Source organism: Capricornis sumatraensis, chromosome 3 (genome assembly GCF_032405125.1).
Source record: "Capricornis sumatraensis isolate serow.1 chromosome 3, serow.2, whole genome shotgun sequence".
NCBI classification, from domain to species: domain Eukaryota; kingdom Metazoa; phylum Chordata; class Mammalia; order Artiodactyla; family Bovidae; genus Capricornis; species Capricornis sumatraensis.
The window spans coordinates 6,697,008-6,712,306 of record NC_091071.1 but is presented as its reverse complement, the minus strand read 5'-3'; the positions used below and the strand labels follow the sequence as shown (position 1 = coordinate 6,712,306).

Here is a 15,299-nt window from a genome sequence, read left to right as displayed (position 1 = left end):
ATGATCTTCGTTTTCTGAATGTTGAGCTTTAAGCCAACTTTTCACTCTCCTCTTTCACTTTCAACAAGAGGCTTTTTAGTTCCTCTTCACTTTCTGCCATAAGGGTGGTGTCATCTGCATATCTGAGGTTATTGATATTTCTCCCGGCAATCTGGACTCCAGCTTGTGCTTCTTCCAGCCCAGCATTTCTCATGATGTACTCTGCATAGAAGGTAAATAAGCAGGGTGACATTATACAGCCTTGACGTCCTCCTTTTCCTATTTGGAACCAGTCTGTTGTTCCATGTCCAGTTCTAACTGTTGCTTCCTGACCTGCATATAGGTTTCTCAAGAGGCAGGTCAAGTGGTGTGATATTCCCATCTCTTTCAGAATTTTCCACGGTTTATTGTGATCCACACAGTCAAAGGCTTTGGCATAGTCAATAAAGCAGAAATAGATGTTTTTCTGGAACTCTCTTGCTTTTTCCATGATCCAGCAGATGTTGGCAATTTGATCTCTGGTTCCTCTGCCTTTTCTAAAACCAGCTTGAACATCTGGAAGTTCATGGTTCACATATTGCTGAAGCCTGGCTTGGAGAATTTTGAGCATTACTTTACTAGCATATGAGATGAGTGTAATTGTGCGGTAGTTTGAGCATTCTTTGGCATTGCCTTTCTTTGGGATTGGAATGAAAACTGACCTTTTCCAGTCCTGTGGCCACTGCTGAGATTTCCAAATTTGCTGGCATATTGAGTGCAGCACTTTCACAGCATCATCTTTCAGGATTTGAAATAACTTCACTGGAATTCCATCACCTCCACCAGCTTTCTTCATAGTGATGCTTCCTAAGGTCCACTTGACTTCACATTCTAGGATGTCTGGCTCTAGGTGAGTGATCACACCATCGTGATCATCTGGGTCATGAAGATCTTCTTTGTACAGTTCTTCTGTGTATTGTTGCCACCTCTTCTTAATATCTTCTGCTTCTGTTAGGTCCAGACCATTTCTGTCCTTTATTGAGCCCATCTTTGCATGAAATGTTCCCTTGGTATCTCTAATTTTCTTGAAGAGATCTCTAGTCTCCCCCATTCTGTTGTTTTCCTCTATTTCTTTGCATTGATCACTGAGGAAGGCTTTCTTATCTCGTCTTGCTATTCTTTGGAACTCTGCATTCAGATGCTTATATCTTTCCTTTTCTCCTTTGCTTTTCGCTTCTCTTCTTTTCACAGCTATTTTGAAGGCCTCCCCAGACAGCCATTTTGCTTTTTTGCATTTCTTTTCCATGAGGATGGTCTTGATCCCTGTCTCCTGTACAATGTCCCGAACCTCCGTCCATAGTTCATCAGGCACTCTATCTATCAGATCTAGGCCCTTAAATCTATTTCTCACTTCCACTGTATAATCATAAGGGATTTGATTTAGGTCCTACCTGAATCGTCTAATGGTTTTCCCTACTTTCTTCAATTTAAGTCTGAATTTGGCAATAAAGCCTTCATGATCTGAGCCACAGTCAGCTCCCAGTCTTGTTTTTGCTGACTGTATAGAGCTTCTCCCATCTTTGGCTGCAAAGAATATAATCAATCTGATTTCGGTGTTGACCATCTGGTGATGTCCATGTGTAGAGTCTTCTCCTGTGTTGTTGGAAGAGAGTGTTTGCTATGACCAGTGTGTTCTCTTGGCAAAACTCTATTAGCCTTTGCCCTGCTTCATTCTGCATTCCAAGGCCAAATTTGCCTGTTACTCCAGGTGTTTCTTGACTTCCTACTTTTGCATTCCAGTCCCCTATAATGGAAAGGACATCTTTTTTGGATGTTAGTTCTAAAAGTCTTGTAGGTCTTCATAGAACCGTTCAACTTCAGCTTCTTCAGCATTACTGGTTGGGGATAGACTTGGATTACTGTGATAGTGAATGGTTTGCCTTGGAAACGAACAGAGATTATTCTGTCGTTTTTGAGATTGCATAGAAGTACTGCATTTCAGACTTTTTGTTGACCATGATGGCTACTCCATTTCTTCTAAGGGATTCCTGCCCACAGTAGTAGGCATAATGGTCATCTGAGTTAAATTCACCCATTCCGGTCCATTTTAGTTCGCTGATTCCTAGAATGTCGACGTTCACTCTTGCCATCTCCTGTTTGACCACTTCCAATTTCCCTGGATTCATGGACCTAACATTCCAGGTTCCTATGCAACGTTGCTTTTTACAGCATCAGACCTTGCTTCTATCACCAGTCACATCCACAACTGGGTATTGTTTTTGCTTTGGCTCCATCCCTTCATTCCTTCTGGAGTTATTTCTCCACTGATCTCCAGCAGCATGTTGGGCACCTACTGACCTGGGGAGTTCCTCTTTCCATATCCTATCATCTTGCCTTTTCATATTTTTCATGGGGTTCTCAAGGCAAGAATACTGAAGTGGTTTGCCACTCCCTTCTCCAGTGGACCACATTCTCTCAGACCTCTCCACCATGACCTGTGCGTCCTGGGTGGCCCCACACGGCATGGTTTAGTTTCACTGAGTTAGACAAGGCTGTGGTCCTAGTGTGATTAGACTGACTAGTTTTCTGTGAGTATGGTTTCAGTGTGTTTGCCCTCTGATGCCCTCTCGCAACACCTACCGTCTTACTTGGGTTTCTCTTACCTTGGGTGTGGGGTATCTCTTCACGGTTGGTCCAGCAAAGCGCAGTCGCTGCTCCTTACCTTGGAGGAGGGGTATCTCCTCACTGCTGCCCCTCCTGACCTTGAATGTGGAATAGCTTCTCTAGGCCCTCCTGCGCCCATGCAGCCACTGCTCCTTGGACATGGGGTTGCTCCTCCCAGCTCTGTCCCTGCCCTCAGGTGGTGGGTAGCTCCTCTTGGCAGCTGCCCCTGGCCTCGGGCGGCGGGTAGCTCCTCTTGGCCCTTCCTGCACCGTCACAGCCTGGCACTCTCGGCCGCTGCCCCTGACCTTGGACGTGGGGTAACTCCTCTTGGCCACAGCCCGTCAGGCATGGGGTCCTCCCGACTTCTGCCCCTGACCTCCGACTTGGGGTAGCTCCTCTTGGCCGCCTGCTCTTGTGTGCCGTGAGATATGAGGATACCCACGTGTAATCCCCACAATCCTAATGGTTTCACACTTGCTGCCTTAAATTGGGAATCAGGACCCTGCATTCTCCTCAAGAGAATTCATTCTGCTGCCTGAGCTTGCCTAAGTCTCTTCTCTTAGCTTGGTTCCATCTCCCTTGTAAATAAAGGCATGTGCTAAGCTAAGAGTTGCTGGGCATCAGGATGGAGTCTGAGAGTGGAGTTCCCCGGAGAGGGAAGCTTGCAGAGCTGCCAGGATATAGGTGGGTGGAGACCACAGAGTAGAGAGTGAAATACTGTGAATACGTGCTGACAAGCGTCAAGGGTGCCTGCTAGCAGGGAGGGTTGGAAAGATCCTCAGTGACAGAAATGCCAGAGTTAAGTACATACCTGCTTTGGCATCTCCTCCCATCCATATGTGAATTATCAACATTTAAAGTCTTAAAAAATGGAGACTTCCCAAATAAGAGCCAAGGACTTGACTACCATCATCACCATCGCCACCATCACCCCAGGCATGGCACTTTGATAGTCAGCTTTGACAGTCTGTGGGGTCTATGTGCTTAGAGAATTCTTTGATGAGTGTCCAGTCCTATCACCTAACTGGCTTTTGGTCTGTATCCATGACTTAAAAAGAACTTGTTGCAGCGTAACCGAATGCAAGTCTTTGTCTTCCACTGTCTTGGAAAATTTGTCCGGCGGAAGAATTTTCTTCTTCCCTGGATGAAAATCTTGGCAGTCCTCTGACTTATCTGTTACTTCTGAGGTGAGAAGTTCTACATTCACTTAAGTTTGGTACCTTGAAATGCTTAATGGCTGTATCAATCAACCCTGGTGTCCTCATCTGAGGGTAGCAATTTCCCACCTCCAAGCAAGGGGGAGCTAGCTGCAAGGAGGGTGCTTGCTGGCCGGAAGAGGCAACTAGGGGAAGAGAGAATAGAAAGGGGCGGAGCAATGTCTTTTTCCTCCTCGTTTACCAGCTTCTGTGACTGGTCCCCTTGGTGTTGGAATACGGGGGAGAGGAGAAAAGGGGCCCAAAGTTCTGGGCTGCGCTGTCCTAAGACAGCAATGTGTTCTCTGAGCTCCAGGTTTTTGAACTCGATTTCTTTCCCTTGTGGCTTATTTCATGGATTATTTAGAGTTGTCTTTTAAGGTCCCTCTGGGAAGCAACAAAGGCTAGAGAGGGTGAGGAAAGAAAGGAACCCTCCTACTCTGTCAGTGGGAATGTAAACTGGTCCGGCCACTATGGACAACAGCATGGAGGTTCCTTAAAAATCTAAAACTGAGCTACCATATGACCCTGTGATCCCGCTCCTGGGCATATTTCCAGAGGAAAACATGGTCCTAATGGATACATGCACTCCCAATATTCATTGGAGCACTGCTCACAATGGTGAACATGGAAGCAACCCAAATGTCTGCTGACAGAGGACTCGATCAGGAACATGTGATAGATACATGTATGTGATGGAATATTACTCGGCCGTAACAAGTGATGAATTTGGGTCATTTGTAGTGATACGAAGTCACCTAGGGTCTGTCATACAGAGTGAAATAAGTCAGAAAGAGAAAATGAAGATCGTGTATTAACGCATATATATGGACTCTAGAAACGTGGTACTGATGGATCTGTTTGGAGGGCAGGAATAGAGATGAAGATGGAGAAAATGGACTTGGCGACCCAGGGCAGAAGGAGAGGGTTCATAGAGCATGATGCCTTGAGAGGGCAGCACTGACATATATACACTAGCGTGTGTGGAGTGGATAGCTAGTGAGAAGCTGCTTTATATCACAAGGAGTGCGGCTTGGCCCTCTGTGATGACCGAGAGGCGTGCGGTAGGGGTGGGGCGGGAGGAAATCTCAAGAGGAGGGGATATATGTGTACGTATAGCTGATTCACCTTGTTGCACACCAGAAACCGGGACTTCCCAGGTGGCACTAGTGGTAAAGAACCAGTCTGGCAATGCAGGAGACACAGGAGATGCGGGTACAATCCCTGGGTTGGAAGATCCCCTGCTGGAGGGCATGGCCACACGCTCCAGTGTTCTTGCCTGGATGACCCCATGGACTGAGGAATCTGGTGGCCTATAGTCCCTAGAGTAGCAAAGAGTCAGACAGGACTGAAGCGACTTAGCCCACACGCACCGCAGAAACTAACAAGGGGCAGGGAACAACGGATTCGCTCAAACTTGGAAAAGGAGTCTGTCAAGGCTGTACACTGTCACCCCACTGGTTTAACTTCTATGCAGAGTACATTATGCAATATTCCAGGCTGGATGAATCACAAGCTGTAATCAAGATTGCTGGGAGAAATATCAACAACCTCACATAGGCAAATAATAGCAAATGACCCTAAAAGCAGAAAATAAAGACAGACTGGTTCCAACTAGGAAAAGGAGTACGTCAAAGCGGTATATTGTCACCTGCTTATTTACTTTCTATACAGAGTACAGCATGAGAAACGCTGGACTGGAAGAAACACAAGCTGGAATCAAGATTGCCGGGAGAAATATCAATAACCTCAGATATGCAGATGACACCACCCTTATGGCAGAAAGTGAAGAGGAACTAAAAAGCCTCTTGATGAAAGTGAAAGAGAAGAGTGAAAAAGTTGGCCTAAAGCTCAACATTCAGAAAACGAAGATCATGGCATCCGGTCCCATCACTTCATGGGAAATAGATGGGGAAACAGTGGAAACAGTGTCAGACTTTATTTGTTTGGGCTCCAAAATCACTGCAGATTGTGATTGCAGCCATGAAATTAAAAGACTCTTATTCCTTGGAAGAAAAGTTATGACCAACCTAGATAGTATATTCAAAAGCAGACATTCCTTTGCCGACTAAGGTCCGTCTAGTCAAGGCTATGATTTTTCCTGTGGTCATGTATGGATGTGAGAGTTGGACTGTGAAGAAAGCTGAGTGCCGAAGAATCGATGCTTATGAACTGTGGTGTTGGAGAAGACTCTTGAGAGTCTCTTGGACTACAAGGAGATCCAACCAGTCCATTCTAAAGAGATCAGTCCTGGGTGTTCATTGAAAGGACTGATGTTGAAGCTGAAACTCTAATACTTTGACCACCTCATGCGAAGAGTTGACTCATTGGAAAAGACTCTGATGCTGGGAGGGATTTGGGGGCAGGAGGAGAAGGGGACGACAGAGGATGAGATGGCTGGATGGCATCACTGACTCGATGGACGCGAGTCTGAGTGAACTCCGGGAGTTGGTGATGGACAGGAAGGCCTGGCGTGCTGCGATTCATGGGGTAGCAAAGAGTCGGACACGACTGAGCGACTGAATTGAACTGAAAGAGCCACTTGATGAAAGTGAAAGAGGTGAGCGAAAAGCTGACTTAAAAGTCAACATTCAAAAAACTTAAGATCATGGCATCCAATCCCAGCACTCATGCCAAACAGAAGGGGAAAGAGTGGAAACAGTGACACTTTATTTTCTTGGGCTCCAAAATCACTGAGGATAGTGAGTATAGCTGTGAAATTAAAAGGTGCTGCTGCTCCTTGGAAGGAAAACTTGACAAACCTAGACAGCCTATTACAAAGCAGAAACATCACATTTGGACAAAGGAGCATATATTCAAAGCTATGTTTTTTTCCGATAGTCGTGGATGGATTTGAAGGTTGCACCATAAAGAAGGCTGAGCACTGAAGAATTGATGCTTTCAAACTGCGGTGCTGGAGAAGACTCCTGAGAGTCCTTTGGACTGCATACAGATTAACCTACTCAATCCTAAAGAAACAACCCTGAATATTCATTCAAAGGAGTGATGCTAAAGCTGAAACTCCAGTACTTTGGCCACCTGAGGTAAAGAGCTGACTCACTGGAAGACACCCTGATGCTGAGAAAGATTAAAGGCAGAAGGAGAAGGGGACAACAGAGGACGAGATGGTAGGATGGCATCACCGACTCAATCCACATGAATTTGAGCAAGCTCGGGGAGATGGTGGAGGACAGGGGAGATTGGAGCCTGCAGTCCGTGGGTCACAAAGAGTCTGAGAGCACTTAGTGATGACAACACTGCCTCCCCGACAACAACACGCTACTGTAAAACAATTATACTTCAATTAAAAGAGTAGTAAAATTTAAACAGAAAAAGTCACATTCTGGAAATTCCCTGGCAGTCCAGCAGTTAGGACTCCAGATCTCAGTGCCCAGGGTCCAGGTTCAGTCCCTGGTCAGGGAACTAAGTATCTCCAAGGTGAGGCACCGCCAAACAACAACAAGATAGGTGAGTTTCCCTGACCTGGAAACGAGCTGGCTCCGGTCAGTGTTGAGCACACTCATAATCACGGTGAGGACAGGCCCCAGCCCACTCGGAGGGTGTGCTCAGAGCCCAGTGGGCTCTCTCTTGGCGGGGCTTTCCAATCTTTAGCCTTTCCCACAAAGCCCTTCCCTCTGGAGGTCTCCTCACAGAGGCCTGAGCTAGGTTTAGGTAACAAACCCTCCTACAGGTCCTCTACCCCTTAGGGGCCATATCCAGGTGACAAATGAGGAACCCTGCTACTCAGGGTACACACACACAAGGCGACCCCCACTGACACAGACATCTGCCGGCCCTGCAAGACACAGGGAGCCAGTCCCAACCTTCACAAATTCCAAACAGCTTCCTCACCCTTAGACGCTCCGCCACATCCCTGATCCCCCCTCTTGTCCTACTGGTGAGAGTCCTGTGTGCCCAAGTAGTGGTTATACTTTCCTTGTGGGGCTCCTGATCATGATGGTCCGTTTTGCTGGTCAGCAGAAGGGGCCGAACCAGGGCAGAACCCAGATCAGGGGTCAGGGCCAGGAGATTAAGCCAAAAGACGGTAATATCAGAGCCACAGTGGCCCCTGTGTGACTCCCTTCTACAGAAGGCCAGCCTCCTCCAATCACCTCCACCGGGGGCCTCCAAGTGTCTGCCCTCCTGCAAAGGATCTTCTCCTTTCTGGGCCTGGCTGAGTCCTTGAAGCCCTGAGAACTCCCGGACTGGCTCTCTGCTTCCTGATGCCAGCTGGGAGGGAGGCAGTCCTGGGATCCCTGGATTGAACAGATTGGGGCTGAATCTATGGAAGAGACAAGAGGGCAAAAGGGGGATCTGGGACTTAAACTTCTGAAATCAGAGTCCTTCCACGTCGTGCCCCCACCTCCAGTCCAGGAGTGCCTGGCTGCCTTGCTCCTTGTACTCCCGAGCCAGGCTTGGATCTTGGTGGTCCTCAACCTGGACGGGCTTGACAGAGAGAGAAACATACCTCGGGAGGAGACCATATCTCTGCCTAGGTCCACACGGGGCCGTCTGGAGACTTTTCCAAGACCACCTCCCCATCTCAGAGAGGCACTCTGGAACTCTGTGCTGGGTGCGAGCTGGGCTTCAGGGTAGACTCTTGGGACAGTCACCCCCAAAGTCCAAACATGGCACCCCCAAACCCCTGGTGTGCACCCTGTGTCCCCAGCTGGAGGCACCACAGAGTTGGGTCCCTCCCACAACTACCTCTTGGTGGCGCTCCCACCCTCTCGGGGTCCAGGTCCTTGGGGTCTTCAGCAGCCTCAGCACAGAGACCAGAGGATTTTCCTGCCTCTTGCCTGGCCTCCGGCCCCACCTGCTCCAGCTGTGGCATCGCCTCCATCTTCCTGTCTTCCGGGACTACATCCTGCGTGCTGGTGAGCAGGGGAGCCCTAGGTCTCAGGACCCTAGACCCTGCGGTCACCTCCTCGCTGCCCTCCTCCCTCTGGGGGCGCCTGGTCCAGCTCCATCTCCCAGTGCCCTCCTCCCTCTTTCTGGAAGACTCAGACGGCAGGCCTTCCTGCCTCCCCAGGTTTGGTGTCGCCTGTAAGGCCCGTGCCTCCTGTCTCCTGTCCAGGCCTGGTGGCCGTCCTGGCCCAGGGTTGGCAGCTAGAGGCCCTGGAGACACAGCCTGGATCGCTTTGCTTTCGCAGCTGCAATCAGAGGGATTTCTCAAGTCAGCGAGGGAACGCGGGCGAGCAGCCTGCCTGCGGCCTCTGGGGCACCGCTGCGGGGGAGAAGCGCAGAGTTCTGCTGGCAGGCAGCCCCTGCTCTCCCTGGTCTCTCGAGTGCCATCCTCTCTTTGGGGAAGAAGGAGATCTAATTTCAGACGGGCCCGGCGCCTGGGTGAGAAGCGCTGAGGGTCCCTCCACTCTTCCCGTCCCCCACCCCGCAACCCCCCCGGGGCCTTCTCCCGCCCTTCCACCGGCCCATCCGCAGGGTCTTCGCTCCCTGCTCTCATGCCTGCCAGCCGGCTACTCCCAGGCTGAAGGTTCCCAGACTGTTGCCTGACTTCTTGGCTGCCAGCCTCGCCCCCAGGCTGTCCTCTCGCAACTCCACCAGCCCTGAACTCTGTCACAGTCGATCCCGGTGGGAGGGAAGGGGCCTTGCAGGAGGGGCTCTGTGACCACCCTTCATGTCTCCTGGTCTGGGCACAGTGGGGGTCCCCGACCCCGGTACAGCGAGCTTGAGGCCCAGCAGCGCGCAGGCGCACACAGTCTACATGGAGCTGCTGACGCAGCACTTGGAAGAGGACAAGGCGCCCTGCGGCATCCCGGCACACAGGCACCGCGTCTTCACCTAGGGGCACCTCTGGGCCCCAGCAGCTGCCTGGATGACTGTGCTGCAGAGTGAAATTAAAGGCTGGACCTTGCTGCATCAGGGTCTCCCCTAATGGCTCAGTTGGTAAAGAAACCGCTTGCAGGGCAGACACCCAGATTCAATCCCTGGGTAGCGAAGATCCCCTGGAGAAGGGAATGGCAAGCCCCTCCAGTATTCTTGCCTGGAGCATTCCAAGGACAGAGGAGCCTTGGTGGAAATCAATAGTCCATGGGTCGCAGAGAGGCAGACACGACTGAGCGACTAACACTTTCACAGTGCATAGGAGATTTTTAGGGTGATTAGGATACCCTGTATTTTATGTAATGGTATTTGTCAAAACCCACAGAACTGTGGGACACAGTGAGGGAGCCTGAATGGGACCTACGGACTTTAGCTGACAGTCCTGGGTCAAGTGTGTTCCATCAGTTGTAACCAACATCCCTAATAATGCAAGGTGTTCACAACAGGATGAAGCACAGGTGGGCTGTGTTCCATATTAGAACGCTATTTTCTGTAGAGCTTTTACATAAACGGAAAAAATGCTTTAAGCTATTTTTAAGTAAATTCAGCTTTTAAAAAAAGGTGGGAACACACCTGCGGTGTTTGTTTGTTTGTTTTGGCAGAAGTCCCCATGCCCGGCCTCGCCTCCCAGTGGCCTAGATACTCCAGGAGACCCACAGACCGAGCATGGGCTCACGTTAAGGATCAGCTGTCTACTCCAGATCACACATCTCCACTGGGTCCCAGGGGGTGTGTTCTCTGGCTTCTTCAGATACCTCCCCACCTCGAGATTCCTAAATATTCCTAATGATCCAAGCACTGGACCTGGGTGGCACGCCCCATACACCGCCCAACAGATTGCTCAGTCTGACCCATTCGGATTCAGTCTGACCCACTGGAGAAAGTCAGTGATCACTGTGAGGAGGCTGGAGACATCTGGAGTCCGGATCCCAGGGTCTCCTCATCCACACATTGCTTCCCATCCCAGCAGTCCTGCGAAGCCCCAGGGGCTTAGCCACTCACACCAGAAAGCCTTCCTGGGCTCCTACTGAAACCTTCATCCCTGCCCCCCGAGGACCTGGAGCCCTGCAGCAGAAGGGCAGTGCGTGGGAGTCTCCACCGCCCAGCCATCTTCCCGCAGCATAGAAACCGTGGACAAACAGGGCTCGAAGTACTGAACGCCTAACAAAGCGCGCTCTCTTTCCTCTTCATGGGCGAGGGGAGCAGGGCATGCTTTCACTGCGACAGAAGGAAGAGGAAGGGTGGGGGAAGAAAGGTTGGAGGCCCACCTGCGTGGAAGCCCGTGGACAAAGGGAAGGGAGAGGACACAGGGCAGGCTGGGAGATGGGCAAAGATCTCACTGGTGAGCAGGAGGCGAGAAGTCAGTGTGCTTCCGAAAGCTAACTCATTTTTCTTCCTCATCGTTCCCCCAGGCCCTTTCTTGTCTCCTCGCCTTCTCCCTCCTCTCCACCTCGCTCCGCGGTTTCTCTGTTCTCCACTTCATAAGGTTTGGTTCTGGACCGGAACACACCCCAGCAAAGTGAGCACTAAACAGGGGCCACGTAGTGAGAGGTGATGAAGGGTGTCTCCAGGAAGCCTCCCCCCTTATCTCTGCCCCAGAAGGAAGGCATTCTGAGTGGGTGAGGAACTGGACTGTTTGGAAACACCTGAGGGTTTATTTCCCCACTGAGGTGACAGGCAGTCCGTGAACTGTGAACTTCCAGATGTTCAAGCTGGTTTTAGAAAAGGCAGAGGAACCAGAGATCAAATTGCCAACATCTGCTGGATCATGGAAAAAGCAAGAGAATTCCAGAAAAACATCTATTTCTGCTTTCTTGACTATGCCAAAGCCTTTGACTGTGTGGATCACAATAAACTGTGGAAAATTCTGAAAGAGATGGGAATACCACACCACCTGACCTGCCTCTTGAGAAACCTATAAGCAGGTCAGGAAGCAACAGTTAGAACTGGACATGGAACAACAGACTGGTTCCAAATAGGAAAAGGAGGACGTCAAGGCTGTATATTGTCACCCTGCTTATTTACCTTCTATGCAGAGTACATCATGAGAAACGCTGGGCTGGAAGAAGCACAAGCTGGAATCAAGATTGCCGGGAGAAATATCAATAACCTCAGATATGCAGATGACATCACCCTTATGGCAGAAAGTGAAGAGGAACTAAAGAGCCTCTTGATGAAAGTGAAAGAGGAGAGTGAAAAGTTGGCTTAAAGCTCAACATTCAGAAAACGAAGATCATGGCATCTGGTCCCATCACTTCATGGGAAATAGATGGGGAAACAGTGGATAGAGTGTCAGACTTTATTTTTTGGGCTCCAAAATCACTGGAGATGGTGACTGCAGCCATGAAATTAAAAGACGCTTACTCCTTGGAAAGAAAGTTATCTCCAACCCAGATAGGATACTGAAAATCAGAGACATTCCTTTGCCAGCAAAAGTCCGTCTAGTCAAGGCTATGGTTTTCCCAGTGGTCATGTATGGATTTGAGAGTTGGGCTGTGAAGAAAGCTGAGCTGACTGTGAAGAATTGATGCTTTTGAACTGTGGTGTTGGAGAAGACTCTTGAGAGTCCCTAGGACTGCAAGGACATCCAACCAGTCCATTCTAAAGGAGATCAGCCCTGGGATTTCTTTGGAAGGAATGATGCTGAAGCTGAACCTCCAGTACTTTGGCCACCTCATGCAAAGAGTTGACTCATTGGAAAAGACCCTGATGCTGGGAGGGATTAGGGGCAGGAGGAGAAGGGGATGACAAAGGATGAGATACCTGGATGGCATCATCGACTCGATGGACGTGAGTTTGAGTGAACTCCGGGAGTTGGTGATGGACAGGGAGGCCTGGCGTGCTGCGATTCATGGGGTTGCAAAGAGTCGCACACGACTGAGCGACTGAACTGAAGGTCACAGTTCACCCTCCAAGGGATGCTCTCCTCCTCCCTCTCCCCTTCCCGCCCTCACCTCCTCACCCCTCCCCATGCTGGAGTGTGAGCCCTGGCTGCCTAAGTTCCCACACTGGGCAGCTTTTGGGATGGTGTTTCAGAGGGGACCCTCGTGCACTTGACCCCATTGTTGTACCTTGAACCCTGAAGTCTGTTTGTGTAGAGGGAACTCTTTACAGCTGGTATCCTGCTTTCTCTACTCCTTTCTTATCATCCGCTCCACCTCCAACAGCTGGGGAACACCACAGAGTTGGCCCCCAATGGGAACTACTTGCTGGTTCCCCATCTCATGGGACCACCAGCATCAGAACCTTCTGTAACTTCTGCACTGAGAGCACAGGATTCTCCCACCTGACCCTGGGGCTTTGGCCCTGGTCAGGCATGATGAATGGCATCTTCTACATTTCTGTCTATCGAGAAGACATGATGGGCTGTGGTGGGTCTTCGGCTCAGTGGGAACCTGCAAACTAACCCCATGTCCATCAGAGGTGCCCCCAACCACCACCTGGAGCAGGAACCTGACGGGAACAGTGGCTGGGCTCACAGTGGGCTTTAGAGGATAGTTTTGGAGCAAGTGTCCTGCCTCCTTAAAGGGAGAGGCGTAGGGCATGCTGACGGGGCACAGGGGTAAGGAGTTTGGAAAGAAAGGGATGGTTATCTCAGCCTTCCTGTGCCAACAGGTAGGGTGAATGCATAGGGAGCCAAGTAAGGGACTGTAAAATGCTTTCACACCCTCTTTCCTCCAGGGCTATGTTCTGCAAGCAACCAGAGACTGGATTTTATCCTGTTCCAGCCCCAGCTCGGCCAGGCTGTGGTCATCCTGGCTGGGGGAGAACTCGAGGCCTTGTGTGCCCTCCAGGGGAGCACTGCCTTACTCTCTGGAATCGTAAAGGCTTCGTCCGCCTGGCACTGAGGCACGGGTGAGCCGGGGCCCAGCCGGGGCTGCCTTCAGTGGTCAGAGCCTCACAGTGTTTCTGGGGATCTGCACGCTATCTCTACACATCCACCCCCTGGAGGTGGGCTGTGTGTCCCCAGAGCTTCCACCGTGACCACCTACAGGGTGATCCTGGCAGAGCTTGGGTGTTTCTCTGTGCCCACCACCAGTGTGCATTCTCTGGGTTCCTCCCACGAAAAGAGAGATAGGGTGACAGTACTGGTCACCAGACCCTGGGGCTCACATGCCCTCTGTTGAAATTCTTCCTGACAACCTCACAGGCAAGACCTTCCAAACTCATTCACTTGTGAAATGGTGTTAGTGCTCCCCTGGCCACCGTGTTGTCACTGAGACCATATCAGAAACTATATACAGGAAGGCCCTCCATCAGTCTTCCTGAGAAATGTAGTTCCCGTCTCCCAGATCTATCTTAGTAGAACTCTCTTTGCCTCAAATGGACTTGGGAAGTGGTAACCAGTGGGGGACGATCTGGGGGTGTTCCTAGGGCCCCTGATGTCCTCTTCTCACCTCCGTCTTCCCAGGGTCACTCTGGTGCCCATGTACTCCTTTGGTTACCTAAATCCAGATACAGGGCCTAGGACTTATGAGAATGGAGCCTTCACAGTTAAGCCTCCTGCCCCAGACTCCTGGCAGCATCTGTTTCAGACCACCTTCAAGCAGCTCATGTACTTTTCTCCTTGCATCCTCTGGAGCTGTGGTCTCTTCTCAGCCAAGTCCTAGGGCCTGGTGCCCTTGGCCAGACTCATCGCCTCTGTGGGTAAGTGACCAGCTCCAGGGAAGAAGGCCATTATGAGCAATGTGGGCAGCCGAGATTCGTGCCCTGACCTGTGTTCCCCTGTCCTGGCAGCGTGCCACCCCATCCAGGTGCCCCAGTGCCCGCAGCCCCCGAGGAGCAGGTGGACTGCTATCACGTGCTCTACATGAAGGCTCTGGAGCAACTGTTGGAGGAGAACAGGAGAGCTGCGGCCTCCCGGCTTCTACTCGCCTCACCTTCACCCTGGCCTCACCCGTCCCCACCTCCTGACCCCCCCAGCCCCTGATCCCAGTGCCCGAGCCCCCACCGGCTGCCATGCTACTGTGCCAATAAGAGCCAGTGCTCTCTCCACTGCTTCGTAGAGTCTCTCTGGGCGTGAGCCTGCCCACGTGGGTTCCATCTCCACCTGATCGAGACAGACTCGCTGCCGGAGACTGACAGCAGGGCCCTGAACTCTGCCCCCAGAGACTGAATTCTGCTCTCTCGGCTTCCACCTAATCTCTTCCCTTGGCTGGACCTTTCTCCCTCTAAATAAAGGCATCTGCTTAGCTAAGAGTTATAGGGCCTAGAATGGTATTGGGGAGGGTAGATCCCTGAAGAACGATTCTCTGAAGTGTGGACAGGATTAGGTGGGTGCAGACAATAGGGTAGATGGTGAAATACTGTCAGCAATAGCTGACATGGGTCAAGAGTACCTCCCGGAAGGGAGAGTTGGAATGAGCCTTCGTGATAGGAAAGAAAGAGTTAAGTACACAGCTTCCTGCTGCCCCTCCTCCCATCCTTCCTGTTCCCTCGGAGCTGGGAGATCACGTGATGCAGGGGTTTATTTTATTTATATTTATTTTATGAAGCCCTACTGCAAGCCCAGCGTTTAGTCCACATGACCTCATTCACTCAGTGAGAATGGACTCTTGGGAAAATTAACTTATTAAGATCAAAAAATTTTAAAGAGGTGGTAAAAGCGAGGCAATGAATTTATCACCATCATGTCCATCACCA

General features: G+C 50.7%; 1 pseudogene; it reads left to right on the top strand.

Moving 5' to 3' along the window:
• Positions 1-6,995: 6,995 nt before the first annotated feature.
• Positions 6,996-14,570, top strand: LOC138076139 (uncharacterized; annotated as a pseudogene).
• Positions 14,571-15,299: the final 729 nt, after the last annotated feature.